The sequence below is a fragment of the Hylobates moloch genome, unplaced genomic scaffold, assembly GCF_009828535.3.
Source record: "Hylobates moloch isolate HMO894 unplaced genomic scaffold, HMol_V3 SCAFFOLD_3, whole genome shotgun sequence".
NCBI classification, from domain to species: domain Eukaryota; kingdom Metazoa; phylum Chordata; class Mammalia; order Primates; family Hylobatidae; genus Hylobates; species Hylobates moloch.
In genome coordinates this window covers 11,529,528-11,544,847 of record NW_026652278.1, presented here as the reverse complement: position 1 = coordinate 11,544,847, position 15,320 = coordinate 11,529,528, and the positions used below count along the sequence as shown (strand labels likewise).

Genomic DNA, 15,320 nt, shown 5'->3' with positions numbered 1-15,320 from the left:
ACTTCAGACACTGAAATCAAAGACAAAACCCCAGAAAAAAACAATAAAGGTGAAAATGAGGACTCAAAAAGGCACTTCCTAATGTTTATATTCCCAACTTACAGAAGAATCCTGCAAGCTCCTTTTCCCACTCTCCTCTTGACTGTAACTTTACTAACAATAAACTTGGTGATCTAGTTGCCAAGCCAATAATCGATACTTCCAACCCTCCTTTATACCTGCTCTATTTTTCCCACAACACCCCCTGCTAACCTACTATATAATTTACTGATGTATTATGCTTATTGTTTAATGACTATCTCTGACCATTCTTCCCCAACCACACCCCCAGAATGCAAGCTCCACGAGAGCAAGAGATCTTTATCTGATTTACTCACTGATTAAACAGTTACCAAATGTCTCGACAGTACTTAGTAGGTGCTCCATATTTTAACGAACATATTAAGAAATTACAAATTAGAAAGGGAACAAATGCTAATACTAGACAAACTAACACAAGAATTGTCAGCAAGAAAGAGAAAGGATTAAGGGGACAACAGAGTAACTTTAGAGATAAAAGCAGTAGCCCATAGCACACTGAAATACAACAAGAGCAGAAGAATATTCCTAGGAAAATATGAGAGCCATTATCAACAGGCAGGTCCTGCTCAGCATTCTGCTTGAGAAGGTGAGGAAGAACACAAGACATTTTGGGAACATCGCCATTTTAAATTATTAGAGTACATAATATCTCAGCAATAAAAACGTTTCCAGTGCCTGGAAAATTTGCTTACAATGAACACTTCACTCACTGATGTCAGTCACTCCATATTTTACTGAGGCCCACTTTAACTTTTTCAAATGGCAACATCATGTCTAGTATAAAAAGCACTGGAGACTGGGGCATGGTGGTTCATGACTGTAATCCCAGCACTTTCGGAGGCCAAAGCGGGTGGATCACTTGAGGTCAGGAGTTGGAGACCATCCTGGCCAACATGGTGAAACCCCATCTCTACCAAAAATACAAAAATTAGCCGGGCAGTAGTGGCGAGCACTTGTAATCCCAGCTACTGGGGAGTCTAAGGCAGAAGAATTGCATGAGCCTGGAAGGCGGAGGTTGCAGTGAGCCGAGATGGCGCCACTGCACTCCAGTCTGAATGACACAGTGAGACCTAGTCTCAAAAAAAAAAAAGCACTGGCCGGGCGTGGTGGCTCACGCTTGTAATCCCAGCACTTTGGGAGGCCGAGGCGGGCGGATCACGAGGTCAGGAGATCAAGACCACGGTGAAACCCCGTCTCTACTAAAAACACAAAAAATTGGCCGGGCGTGGTGGCGGGCACCTGTAGTCCCAGCTACTCGGAGAGGCTGAGGCAGGAGAATGGCGTGAACCCGGGAGGCGGAGCTTGCAGTGAGCCGAGATCACCCAGCCTGGGTGACAGAGCGAGACTCCATCTCAAAAAAAAAAAAAAAAAAAGCACTGCAATTTCAGGACATTGCTCTGCCACTAACTACTCATGTTACCTTAGGCAAATTAACTAATTCTTTAAATATGAGACATTCGTCTATATAATCCTAAAATCCTTTCACCTCCAATGTTGTATGATGGTATGATTTTGTGATCTGAGACAAGTTTTAGGAAGTTACTGACCGAAAGGAACTTTGAGTTAAATGTTGGCTTGGCACAGTAGCTCATGCCTATAATCCCAGCACTTTGGGAGGATCATTTGAGGCCAGGAGTTCAAGACCAGGCTGGGCAACATAGCAAGGCCTCCTCTCAAAAAAAAGGCCAGGTGTGGTGGCATATGCCTGTAGTGCCAGCTACTCAGGGGACCAAGGCAGGAGAGACTGCTTGAACCCTGGAGTTCAAGGCTGCTGTGAGCTATGATGATGACACTGCACTCCAGCCTGGGTGACAGAGCAAGAGCCTGTGTCAAACAATGAAAAAGAGGGAGGAAGGGAAAAGAGTGGAAGGGAGAGAAGAAACAGAAGGAAAGAAAGACGAATGTTCCCAGTGCTAGTTTTGACTCCATCCCTTTGGATCTCCCCAAAAAGGAACATGCTTGAGATATAACGGTGTCTGTCTCCAATAGTATATGATTGAAAAGCTTTGGTCATTTAACTACTACTAGTAACAAATGTCTTGTCACAGACCTTGACACAGACTACAATACACAAGTGTGCCCTGACTTAGGAGTTGCTTAAAGAAACTGGCTTCCTTAATTGAATTATACAAATAATTGCCTAAGCGCTCTACTTTATGCAAGTAAGTTGGCCTGGCTTTAAAAAATGTGCTTTAGGCCAGGCACAGTGGCTCATGCCTGTAATCCCAGCACTTTGGGAGGCCGAGGCAGGTGGATCACCTGAGATCCAGAGTTTAAGACCAGCCTGGCCAACATGGTGAAATTCTGTCTGTACTAAAAATACAAAAATCAGCCAGGTGTGGTGGCACACGCCTGTAATCCCAGTTACTCGGGAGACTGAGTCACGAGAATTGCTTGAACCCAGGAGGTGGAGGTTGCCGTGAGCCGAGATCGTGCCACCACATTCCAGCCTGGGCAACAAAGCGAGACTCCATCTCAAAAAAAGTAACTGGAAAAAAAAAAGGCCAGACGTGGTGGCTTATGCCTGTAATCCCAGCACTTTGGGAGGCTGAGGCGGGCAGATCACGAGGTCAGGAGATCGAGACTATCCTGGCTAACACGGTGAAACTCCGTCTCTACTAAAAAATACAAAACATTAGCCAGGCATGGTGGTGGGCACCTGTAGTCCCAGCTACTCGGGAGGCTGAGACAGGAGAATAGCATGAACCTGGGAGGTGGAGCTTGCGGTGAGCCGAGATCGCGCCACTGCACTCCAGCCTGGGTGACAAAGCAAGACTCCATCTCAAAAAAAAAAAAAAAAAAAAATGCCTAAAGCATTTCAAAATGTGGTCGGGCGCAGGGACTCACACCTGGAATCCCAGCATTTTGGAGGGCCAAGGCAGGCAGGCGGATCATTTGAGTCCAGAGTTCCTGACCAGGTTGGCCAACATGGTGAAACTCTGTCCCTACTAAAAATACAAAAATTAGCCGGGCATGGAGTCATGCGCCTGTAGTCCTAGCTACTTGGGAGGCTGAAGCACGAGAATCACTTGAACCTGGGAGGTGGTTGTTGCAGTGAACCAAGATTGTGCCACTGAGCTTTAGCCTTGGCAACAGAGGGAGAGACTGTCTCTAAATAAATAAATATTAAATAAATATTAAGAAGTTTCAAAATGTTCGGATCTTACTATCGTTCTAATTCTGTTAATTATATGCCAGAGTTAAATATTAATAAAATACGGGTTAAGTATCCATAATCCAAAAATCTGAAATCTGAAAGCTCCAATGGGCATTTCCTTTGATTGTCATGTTGGCACTCAATAAGTTTCTAATCTTGGAGCATTTTTGGATTTCAGATTTTCACATAAGTGATACTCAACCTGTAGCACCAGCAGGTTCTCAGGTGGCACTGCTTTGCTCAACATCATTTCGTTGTAACTTCAATGAGTTTGAGACCAGCGTGGGCAACATAGCAAGATCCTGCTTCTACAAAAAATAAAAAACAACAAAAATACATTGATGACTTAAAAAAAAAAAAACCCACCTCCTGGCCAGGGCTACTGTCTGTGTGGAACTTGCAATTCCCCCCATGTCTGTGTGGGTTTGCTCTGGGTGTTCCAGTTTCCTCCCACATCTCACACGTGTGCACGTTAGGTTCACTGGTGTGTATACATGGTCCCAGTGTGAATGTGGGTGTGTGTGTGAATATGCCCTGTGGTGGAACAGACTCCCATCCAGGGTGAATGTCCAACCTGTGCCCTGAGCTTCCAGAATAGGCTACAGCTCCCTGCCACTTGAACTGAAATCACTGGGTTAATAATATGTTACTTATTTTTATTAATCTTTCTTAAATGTATGTATAGCTCACATTTATTTCAATGTTTAATATTAGTAGTGCTTTGGTTTTTATTTAGAAGTCTGGTGATGTTTTGTGACCAGAAATATGCTATAGGAACTTAACTCTTGTTTATATCAAATAGCCTAGGGTAAAACTGGTTTCCTGGTATGTCATTTCACCTATGACCACAGTTTCCTAGAACTATTAACGACATTAAGTGAGAACTTACTGTGTGTGCCTATATACAATAGTCTGGTCTTTGCATAATTGGAGAATGTCAATTCTCTAATACACTGAATAATTTTCTAAATATAAGTTATTACTTTCATATACAAAAATGTAAACCATTAAGAGGAAAAAAAATAAAGATGAAAACTTCTCGAGATTAAAGTCCAGAAAATATTTAAAACCTTTAACAAGCAAAGAATCACCTGTAATTACCCTTTTAATGCCTCAATGAAAATTACAATAAGTGAAAGAAAAAGAAGGCTTTATTCATACTTCTTGGACTGTGAACACACAACTTGCACAGAGAGAGCTGGGCCAGGATGAAAGAGCAAAGGGTTCTCGATCTACACCACCACCTGGTGGCGGAGTGAGACAGTGGCGCAGGCTCCACCGTCTCCTTTCAAGTCTCCATGGGGTCAGAATGGACTCATCACGACCTTTCCTTTCCACACTCATCGTCTAAACAAGTGAGTATACATACACCTGAATATAAGATAACTATCCTCAAAATAAGCATCCCTCAGAAGTAGATATCGCCTCCTGTTTCCATCTCTCATAGGAAGTTCCCTGAACTAATTTTAAAAACATTATAGGCTGGGCACAATGGCTCACACCTATAATCCCAGTACTTTAGCAGGTTGAGGCAGGAGGATCATGTGATGCCAGGTGACCAGCCTGGACAACACAGCAAGACCCCTCTCTACAAAAAAAATTTAAAAATTAGCTGGGTGTGGTGATGTGCACCTAGCTACTTAGGAGGCTGAGGTGGGAAAACTGCTTGAGTCCAAGAGTTTGAGGTTACAGTGAGCTATGATCATGCCACTTGCACTCCAGCCTGGGCAACAGAGCAGGATTCTGTCTCACAAAATGATAAGAAGAAGAATAAAAAATAAAACAGATGGCAATGGATTATAGCACTTCATATAAGGCCATGAGCCTACAATGCTATCAAAAGGAAAAAAGATGGTGAGAGTTAGGGAGTTGTGAATACAGACAGAAATCTCTTCTTTACAGAGAAACAGAATTTCAGCTAATTAAGTGTAGAAACAATAATACAATTAGACAAATCACCATTTTGCTACCTCTCCCACCTCTCCATAATAACTACTTCAGGCAAGGATCATCAAAGGATGCTAAAACAAATGGACAACAGGTTATTGGGAAAGAGGTTATTCCTCCTACCTCAGAAATATTATCATAGTAAGGGTATAACACGCCTTTAAAATGAGAAGATCTAATTACAAAGAAAAAAATATAAGAATAATAAAGAGGCCAGGCGAGGTGGCTCACGCCTGTAATCCCAGCACTTTGGGAGGCCAAGGTGGGCGGATCACAAGGTCAGGAGATCGAGACCATCCTGGCTAACAGAGTGAAACTCTGCCTCTTCTAACAATACAAAAAATTAGCGGGGCGTGGTGGCAGGCGCCTGTAGTGCCAGCTACTCGGGAGGCTGAGACAGGAGAATGGTGTGAACCTGGGAGGCGGAGCTTGCAGTGAGCCGAGATCACGCCACTGCACTCCAGCCTGGGTGACAGAGCAAGATTCCATCTCAAAAAATAAATGAATAAAAATAATAATAACAACAATAATAATAATAAAGAGAACTGATGGCTGTTATTCAACCAAGTGAGCAAACCAAGTGACAATTGACTTAAATGTCCCTCATCACAAATGAAGGACAACCAGCATTACATGCTGCTTGATATGATACAGTAAAACAGTAAGACTGGCACAAGCCCTAGAGGAAACTGACAATATGAAAAAAGCTGATCATCTGCACACCCTATTGACACAGCATTTCTATTTGGCATACATCAAATAGAAATGTGTCCATATGTTTACCAAAATATACGTATAAGGATGTACATATGCAGCACTTCCCGGTAGCCTCATACCAGGAACTACTAAAATTCCCACCAACAGCAGAAAGGGATAAATTCTGGATGCTCATACATAAACACTATACAGCGATGAGAGTGAACAACTACTACAACGGGCAAAATAATATAGATAACTCACACTACCATAATGTTGGGCAAATGAAACCACACTCAAAAGAGTAGGATTCTACTTACATTAAGTATAAAACAGACACAACTAATCTGTAGTTTTACAAGTAAAGAAAATACCGGTAGTGATGGAAAAGAACAAGCAGGGGCTTCTGAGGAGTTAGTAGTAATCAATTTCTTTTTTCTTTTCTTTTTTTTTTGAGACAGAGTGTCATTCTGTACCCAGTCTGGAGTTCAGTGGCATCATCTCTGCTCACGGCAACCTCTGCGTCCTGGGTTCAAGAGATTTTCCCGCTTTAGCCTCCCGAGTAGCAATTTCTTAATTTAAGAGTGAGTTCGATTTGTGAAATTTCATCTATCTGAACACTTATGCATACTTTTCTGTATATACATTATACTCAATAAAAAGCTTTTTTTTTTTAAGTACACATCACCTACACCTAAAAACATTAAACTTTTAAGAACACTTACGAATCTGATTACTAGATAACAACAAAAACCGAATTGTGAATACAGAACATTCTAAAGATAATTGGGTTAAATGTCAAAGTCATTAAATGAAAAAAATCAAAAAAGATTACAGAAACATAATAGTCATAAACATAACATAAGCACAATACAGTTCATGTAAAATGTGTGAACCATGACTGGATCCTATTTTCATTCATCTATAAAAGCTATTTTCTATTTTGCAGCCAGGCATGATAGCTCATGCCTGTAATCCCAACACTTTGAGAGGCCGAGGCAGAAAAATTGCTTGAGGCCAGGAGTTCAAGACCAGCCTGAGCAATACAGCAAGACTCTACCTCTACAAAAAAATAAAAAAATAAAAATTAGCCTGGCATGGTGGTCCACTCCTGTAGTCCTAGATACTCAGAAGGGAGACTGAGGCAGGAGAATCACTTTAGCCCAAAAGTTTAAGGCTGCAGTGAACTATGACCGTGCTACTGTACTCCAGCCTGGGTGACCGAGCAAGACCTTGTCTCTTACCAAAAAAAAAAAAAATTAAGGTATGTTTGGTATACTTGGAACATCTGAATATGGACTGTGGTGTTATAGAATTTCTACAGTTTTTAAAGAGTATATATTGTAGTTATATAAGAGAATATACCTATTCTTAGGAGATGCATGCTTAGCACATCCAGGCGAAATGTCATAACATGCACAACTTTCAAATGGTTCAAGAGAGAAAGATAAAGCAAACCTGACAAAGTTGTTAACAACTTGTGAACATTGGTGAATGGAGTCTGGGTGTTCATTATATTCTTTCAACTTTTCTGTTCAAAAACTCCAAAAGTTTCAAAGTAGAAAGTTAAGGAAGTCAGTATTATAGAAAAAAATTAAGAAGCTGTACTAGAATAAAAGAATCTAAAATGACATCACAAAATGTAATAAACTTTGATTAAACACTAAATCTTTTAAAATGGGAAAATGTAAAATAAGCACTAAATACTAGATGATATTTACAAATTATCATTAAGTTTCTCATGCGTTATAATTATACCATGTCTTGTAGAAGCACATTTCATTTTTGAACATATATGCTAAAGAATTTAGGAGTAAAATCTCATGATATATAATGGATGTTAAAATGACTCATATACAAAAAAAGATAAAGCAAAGGAAAACTAACAACTGTTGAAACTAGGTGAGGGGTGTACAGATCATCAGTATAATCAGTAAGCCACTCTTTCAATTTTCCTTTATGTCTGATAATGTTGATAATAAAATTTGGAAAACAATTAGTGAACACAGAAGTGTGATGAGATTACTGGGTTTATAACTAGCCTGTTTTTGAGACAGTAAAGAAGAGATGAAAGGTCAACTCTAATTATTCTAGGAAACCAATGACACATATTCTTAGACAACAGTATTTTCTATACAATAACATCAATAAAATTTCAGCTAAAATCTCATGTTTCTATCACATAGAATTACTGGTATCCTGAAAAAGATTCTTAAAAGTTAGCTTTATACTGTATTATAAACAAGTCACAAATTACTCCAATTCATATTACATTACTTTCTGAAAATCTGTTATCTACCTGAATGACTGAAAACAGTCATGGAAACACACGTACTGGATTAATTTACAAAGTCCTATATTATTTCACTATTTGCGATTATGTGCTACTTTGCTAAAGATGTTGAAACGGCTCCATTGTCTGAGGTATATACCCTGGTTCTTTGTCCCGGTCAAGAAAGAATTCAGGACACAGACACACGTGAGGAGAGGGTTTAGGAGCAGAAAGTTTAGCAGACAAAGAGGAAAGAGAAAAAAGGCTTCCTCAAACTGAGAAAGTGGGTTGCCCAAAAAGGGTCTCCAGTTTGTGGCAGAAGGCAATCGGTTTTGTACAGAGGATTGAGGAGGTGGTAACTGATTTACATGGGGCTCAGGGGATTGGGTTGAGCGGGTATGCCATTTATATAGCCCTCGAAAAGACTGACCCTCCCACCCTAGTCTTTTATTATGCAAATGTGGCCTCCACCAGGTGGTGGCCATGATATCTGAACACGTGATTTTACATGGAGGTTACCAGGATGCTGGCACATGGTGGCGACAGGGAAAAGAGGGCAGGAGAGGCCATATTGAATGTACCTGGCTTCCAGGTACAGCTGCCTGCATTTACATATAAAAGCTTCTAGTTTGCATATCTATGCCTGACTCCTCAGGGTGCTTTCTGTTAGAGAAGAAATGGTTTAGGGCTGCTTTTTATTAAAGGAAAATTCCACGGAAAACTTTTACCCTTTCTAGCTGCCTAAAAATTATTTCTTAATAACATCTGTATTAAGGTTACTGAAAAGAATTGCTCAGAATAGCCATATTTATCTTTTTCATATTTATCTTTTCATCAAATTTCTCAAAAAATAACCTATTTTTCAGAGTATTTAAATGATTATTTTAGAGTCAAAATGGATTTTATGCATTGATGTGGTTGGTTACCTGAAATCTTCAAATAGGCGTATTAACTGGTTTTTACTTTAAATGTTTTCCAACGAAAAAAGCAAAAAATGTATTTTCTTGAACATAATTAGTTTCCCCTCTTATATTAACAAAACTACACCACAGCGTGATACTGTACAGAGTCCCTTAAAGCAAGTCAGTAGAACGCAAACTTCTCAAAGAACTTTTTTGGCTTCTCTTTCTGCATTAGAGCAGAAAGAGAAAGAACAAACACTGGCCATTTCCTGACGTAGAAAACTGTAGTCACGTACAGGGGGAAAGTACATTTGAACTCCACACCAAAATTAGCTTCTTTCAATATAAAACACCATGCTTCAAGACTGGGAAGCCAAGTAGCACATCCCAATCAGTTTCTCTCAGCAGTCAGCCTCACAGACAGTGCACTATCTGTAAGCCAAGGGTTTGTTGAGTGGAGGAAGAATTTCTAGGATGAAAACACGACCGGTGAAGAATCTCACCTGCAGCAGTGACCATCTCCTTAATAGAACTATCACTAGGGCAGCTGGCAGGTTAATCCCTGTTAATGAGCCCCAAATTTAATTATCTTACCTGGACCAGAGGTGTCAGCTGAAGAGAACACAAGAGTGGCAGAAAGATTTGGGGGGAGAAGGGAGGAGGGGTTAGGGAAAGGGGGTTCCTCAGTGCTCTTTAGTTGGAAAAGAGATATGGGGAAGTTTGGGTGGGACACAAACGGTGACAAACATCTTTTTTTTTTTTTTTTTTGACACAGTCTCCCTCTTGTCGCCCTCGCCCAGGCTGGAGTGCAATGGTGCCATCTTGGCTCACTGCAACCTCTGCCTCCCAGGTTGGAGTAATTCTCCTGCCTCAGCCTCCTAAGTAGCTGGATTACAGGTGCCCTCCACCATGCCCAGCTAATTTTTGTACTTTTAGTTGTAGAACCCTCCAGAGGGTTTCACCATGTTGGCCAGGCTGGTCTGGAACTCCTGACCTCAGGAGACAAAAATAACACTATTAAGACCACTGACATCCAGGGTGACTGTGCATATGACCCAGGCTGAGCCCTCTAGGGAGTGACATCAGAGGCTTCTCATAAATAAATACATACTCTCCTTTCTTCTCTTCACTGACTTAAAAAGCAATTGTAGGCCGGGCACAGTGGCTTACGCCTGTAATCCCAGCACTTTGGGAGGCTGAGGCAGATAGATCACGAGGTCAGGTGATCGAGACCATCCTGGCCAACACAGTGAAACCCCATCTCTACTAAAAATACAAAAAATTAGCCAGAACTGGTGGCACACACATGTAGTCCCAGCTACTCGGGAGGCTGAGGCAGGAGAATTGCTTAAACCCAGGAGGCGGAGGTTGCAGTGAGCCAAGATCACACCACTGCACTCTAGTCTGGGTGACAGAGTGAGACTTAGTCTCAAAAAAAAAAAAAAATTGTAAAAATGTTATGTAGGTAATTGTACCATTGGGATAATAACATAGAGAAAATTAATATATTTGACAGTAACTTCATTAAGTAGATAGGAGCAAAGCTATACTAGAAGGTAATTTGAATCCATAGAACAAATGAGAACCAGAAATAGTAAATAAACTGGTTAATGTAAGAAATTATAAATAACTAATTGTTCTTATTCCTTTTCTCAACTTTATAAAAGACAAAATTATATAAAGGAATAATTATAACTATAATTATTGAATTTGTAACATAGATACATGTAATATGTATAACAATAATGGCACAAAAAAGGGAAAGAGGGACTAAAATGATACAGAAGTAACATTTTTTACATCTCTCTGGAATTAAGTTCGTATAAATCTGAAGTCGATTGTGTAAATTAAGATCTCTATCTTAAATACTAGAGCAGCCACTGATATCTTAAAAATATATAGTGAAAAAAATCATTCAAGGAATTAAAATGTTACACTAGAAAATATTTGTTTAATACACTAGAAAATATTTAACGCAAAAGCAAGCAGTAAAAGAGGAACAGAGGAAGGCAGGGTGCGGTGGTGGCTCATGCCTGTAATCCCAGCACTTTGGGAGGCCGAGGCGGGCGGATCACCTGAGGTCAGGACTTGGAGACCAGCCTGACCAATATGAAGAAACCCCGTCTCGACTAAAAATACAAAATTAGCTGGGCGTGGTGGCACACGCCTGTAATCCCAGCCACCAGGGAGGCTGAGGCAGGAGAATTGCTTGAACCCGGGAGGCGGAGGTTGCAGTGAGCCAAGATCGCGCCGTTGCACTCCAGCCTGGGCAACAAGAGCAAAACTCCGTCTCAAAAAAAAAAAAAAAAGGAATAGAGGGAAAAAAAAACATGGACATATCAGGGAAATGGAAATGGAAGTAAAATGGAAGGCATAAATTCAACTAGTTCAATCAAAACATTAAATGTGAACTGATTTAACACTTCAACGAAAAGGGACACTGTTCTCCCTCTGGACTTTAAAAAACCAAAAACAAAAACCCAGGTCAATTATATGGTGTCTAAAAGAGACACACTTTACATTCAAAGACACAAATAGATTGAAGGTAAAAGGAGGAAAAAGATGTATCATGCAAACAGGAATCACAACATGGAGTGGCTCTACTAAGAGCAGACAAAATAGATTTTCACCAGGAAATGTTCCTAGGGATATACATAATTCACAGAATGAAAGAGTCTAATCACATACATAAGAGACTTGTACCCAGAATATATATAATGAACTCCTACAACTCAGTAACAAAGACAACCCAATTAAAAAGTGAGCAAAGGGTGCCGGGTGCGGTGGCTCACGCCTGTAATCCCGGCATTTTGGGAGGCCGAGGCAGGTGAATCACGAGGTCAGGAGATCGAGACCATCCTGGCTAACACTGTGAAACCCTGTCTCTGCTACAAATACAAAAAAATTAGCCAGGCGTGGTGGCGGGCGCCTGTAGTCCCAGCTACTTAGGAGGCTGAGGCAGGAGAATGGCGTGAACCCGGGAGGCGGAGCTTGCAGTGAGGCAAGATCGCACCACTGCACTCCAGCCTGGGCGACAGAGCGAGACTCTGTCTCAAAAAATAAATAAATAAAAAATAAAATGAGCAAAGGGTTAGAATACACAATTCTCCAAAGAAGAAACGCAAAAGGCCAAAAAGCACAGGAAGGGAAATGCAAATCAAAACCATAATAAGACACCCCTTTACACGCACTACAAGTAATATAAAAATCAATTTTAAGAAAAAAGAGACACAAGTGTTGGTGAGCACATGGAGGGAGAAAGCGGAGCCCTCATACACTTCCGGTGGGAATGGTAAATGATTTCACTCTCTGAAAAACAAGTCTGGCAGTTCCTCAAAAGGAAAACACAGAGTTACCACATGACCCAGTAATTCCACGCATAGGTATACACCCAAGAAAATACACATCCACATAAAAATGTGAACGTGAAATGTTCATAACAGAATTTTCTATAAAAGCCAAACAATAAAAACCACCCAAGGCTGAGCACGGTGGCTCACGTCTGTAGTCCTAGCACCTCGGGAGGCCGAGGTGGGTGGATCACGAGGTCAGGAGTTTGAGACCTGCCTGGCCAACATGGCGAAACCCCATCTCTATTAAAAATACAAAAAACAAATTAGTCGGGCGTGGTGGTGGGCGCCTGTAATCCCAGCTACTCGGGAGGCTGAGGCAGGAGAATCACTTGAACCTCAGAGGCGGAGGTTGCAGTGAGCCGAGATCACGCCATCGCACTCCAGCCCGGTAGACAAGAGCGAAACTCCGGCTCAAAAAAAAAAAAATATCCATCAGTGGATGACTGGAAAACAAAATGTAGTTTATCAGCCAGGTGCAGTGGCTCACATCTGTAATCCCAGCACTTTAGGATTACAGGAGTTTGAGACCAGCCTGGCCAATGTGGCAAAATCCTGTTGCTACTAAAAATACAAAAACTAGTCAGATGTGGTGGCACATGCCTGTAGTCCCAGATACTCAGGTGGCTACGGCATGAGAATCACTTGAAACTGGGAGGTGAAGTTGCAGTGAGCCAATATGGCGCCATGCACTTCTGCCTGGGCGACAGAGCAAGACTCTGTCTCCCCCCCGGCCAAAAAAAAAAAAAATCAAACATGTACTAAGCATTACATAATATACATTTTGCTGGGTGTAATAATGGTACTGTAGTTACATATTTCTGATGTCTATATTAATAACTTTTAATCTAAGAATAGAGTTCCCTTTTTAAGTTTATTAATTTATTTAAAGAAACTAGGTAATTTATCTTCTAGAAGTGCCCAAGTGTCATTTTAACATATTTCTTTACCCCTCATATTTCCTGTGAATTGGTCAGTAGATCTAGAAGATTGGATAGATCCAGATTCAATTTCTTTAGCAAGAACATTCCATAGGTGGTGGTTTATACTTCTTACTGGATTATATTAGGAGGCACGTATCTGATCATCCCATATTTTAAGTCAGTTAAGATACATACTGAAGGACTTATATGTCTGAGATTTCGTATAAAATAGTACAGCAAAATAACAACAAAAAAGTATGGAGAGATAGATTAAACAAGAATGGCAGCATGTTGAGGCTAGTTGAAGGCTGCTGATAGGTACGTCGCAGTTTAAGTATTTCTAAAATATTATTTTTTTAAAAATCTGGCTCCTACCTAAACCTCCAAAAAGCCTCATCCCTTGGTCTGGCGCAGCAGTTCACACCTGTAATCCCAGCACTTTGGGAGGCCGAGGTGGGTGGATCACCTGAGGTCAGGAGTTCAAGACCAGCCTGGCCAACATGGTGAAACCCTGTCTCTACTAAAAATACAAAAATTAGCTGGGCATGGTGGTGCACACCTGTAATCCCAGAGACGCAGGGGTCGGAGACAGAAGAACTGCTTGAACCCGGGAGGCAGAGGTTTCAGTGAGCCAAGATCACACCACTGCACTCCCAGCCTGGGAGACAGAGCAAGACTTTCTCTCAAAAAAAAAAAAAGCCTCATCCCTTATTATCTCCTAACATGTACTCTATGTTCTGGCCATACTAAACTAAGTATGAATAGTAGTTCCTCAAAATGGCATACAATTTTACCCTCCACACCTCTGCATTTGCTAGTCCTGCTGCCCAGAACACCTTTCTCCCTTCTTGTCCTGGCAAACACCTACTCATCTTTCCAGACTTGGCTCAAATGTCACTTCCCTCAGAAAAACTTCTCTAACCTCCAGTTTCACACTAAGCTGGCTGTCCCTACTAATCCAATGGCTAATTCTAAAGGCACTGGAATTGCATACCTGTCTACCACCCCAATTCAGACTATGAATGCCTTTAGTGCTGCTCTAAGTCTGCATAAAGGGACTTCCCAGAGGCCTGAAGCCTACTAGGAGAAGCTCCTGGGGAAGTCTTGAATAAACACACCGGGCCACAGAAACATTTTGTCCAACTATTCCTACCTGCTAAGCAGAGAGGTAGAAAGGCATCATCTCCAGAGCAGTAGGAAGGAGGAAAGTTCAGAAAGGAAAAAGACCCCCTGAGAATATCAAAGGAAGCTTCCTAGGCCTAGCAGATTCCTTACTATCTGCAAACGCTATCACCCACAGTGGCATGGATCAACAGGGAACCTAAGACATAGCTTCTCAAAACTGAAATGTGCATCTGAATCCTTTGGAAACTGAGTTTAAGATGTAGATTCTGGCCGGACACGGTGGCTCATGCCTGTAATCCCAGCACTCTGGGAGGCCAAGGAGGAGGATCACAAGGTCAAGAGATCGAGACCAATCTAGCCAACATGGTGAAACCCTATCTCTACTAAAAATATAAAAATCAGACGGCTGTGGTGGCACGCACCTGTATTCCCAGCTACTCAGGAGGCTGAGGCAGGAGAATCGCTTGAACCCGGGAGGTGGAGGTTGCAGTGAGCAGAGATTACGCCACTGCACTCCAGCCTGGCGACAGAGCAAGACTCTGTCTCAAAAAAAAAAAAAAAATGTAGATGTTGAATGAATAGGACTGAGAGTCTGTGTTCCAGGTACTGCTGATGCTGCAGGTCTGCAAATGACACTTTAACCAGAAGACTCTGGGGGATCTGGGAAGTGAGCCCTTTCTCAGGGAACATGCAGCATTAACTCCTGTCGTATTAACCCCTCTCTTTTTAGCTTACACATTGTGTCATTAAAAAAACAAAAGCAGTCAAAAAATCAAAACTCTAATTCTTCTGCATCTGTTGGCCTCTTTCTTCCAACATGTCATGGTTCTACTGTGACAACGATGCCATCTCATTCATTTCAATATC

The 15,320-nt window shown here is 41.4% G+C and overlaps 1 protein-coding gene across 8 annotated transcripts in view; it reads right to left on the bottom strand.

Annotated features, from left to right (window-relative positions):
• The window catches only part of ATE1 (arginyltransferase 1), a 206,714-nt gene that overhangs the window by 140,476 nt on the left and 50,918 nt on the right, over positions 1 to 15,320 (bottom strand). The gene's annotated exons all lie outside the window — the stretch shown is intronic.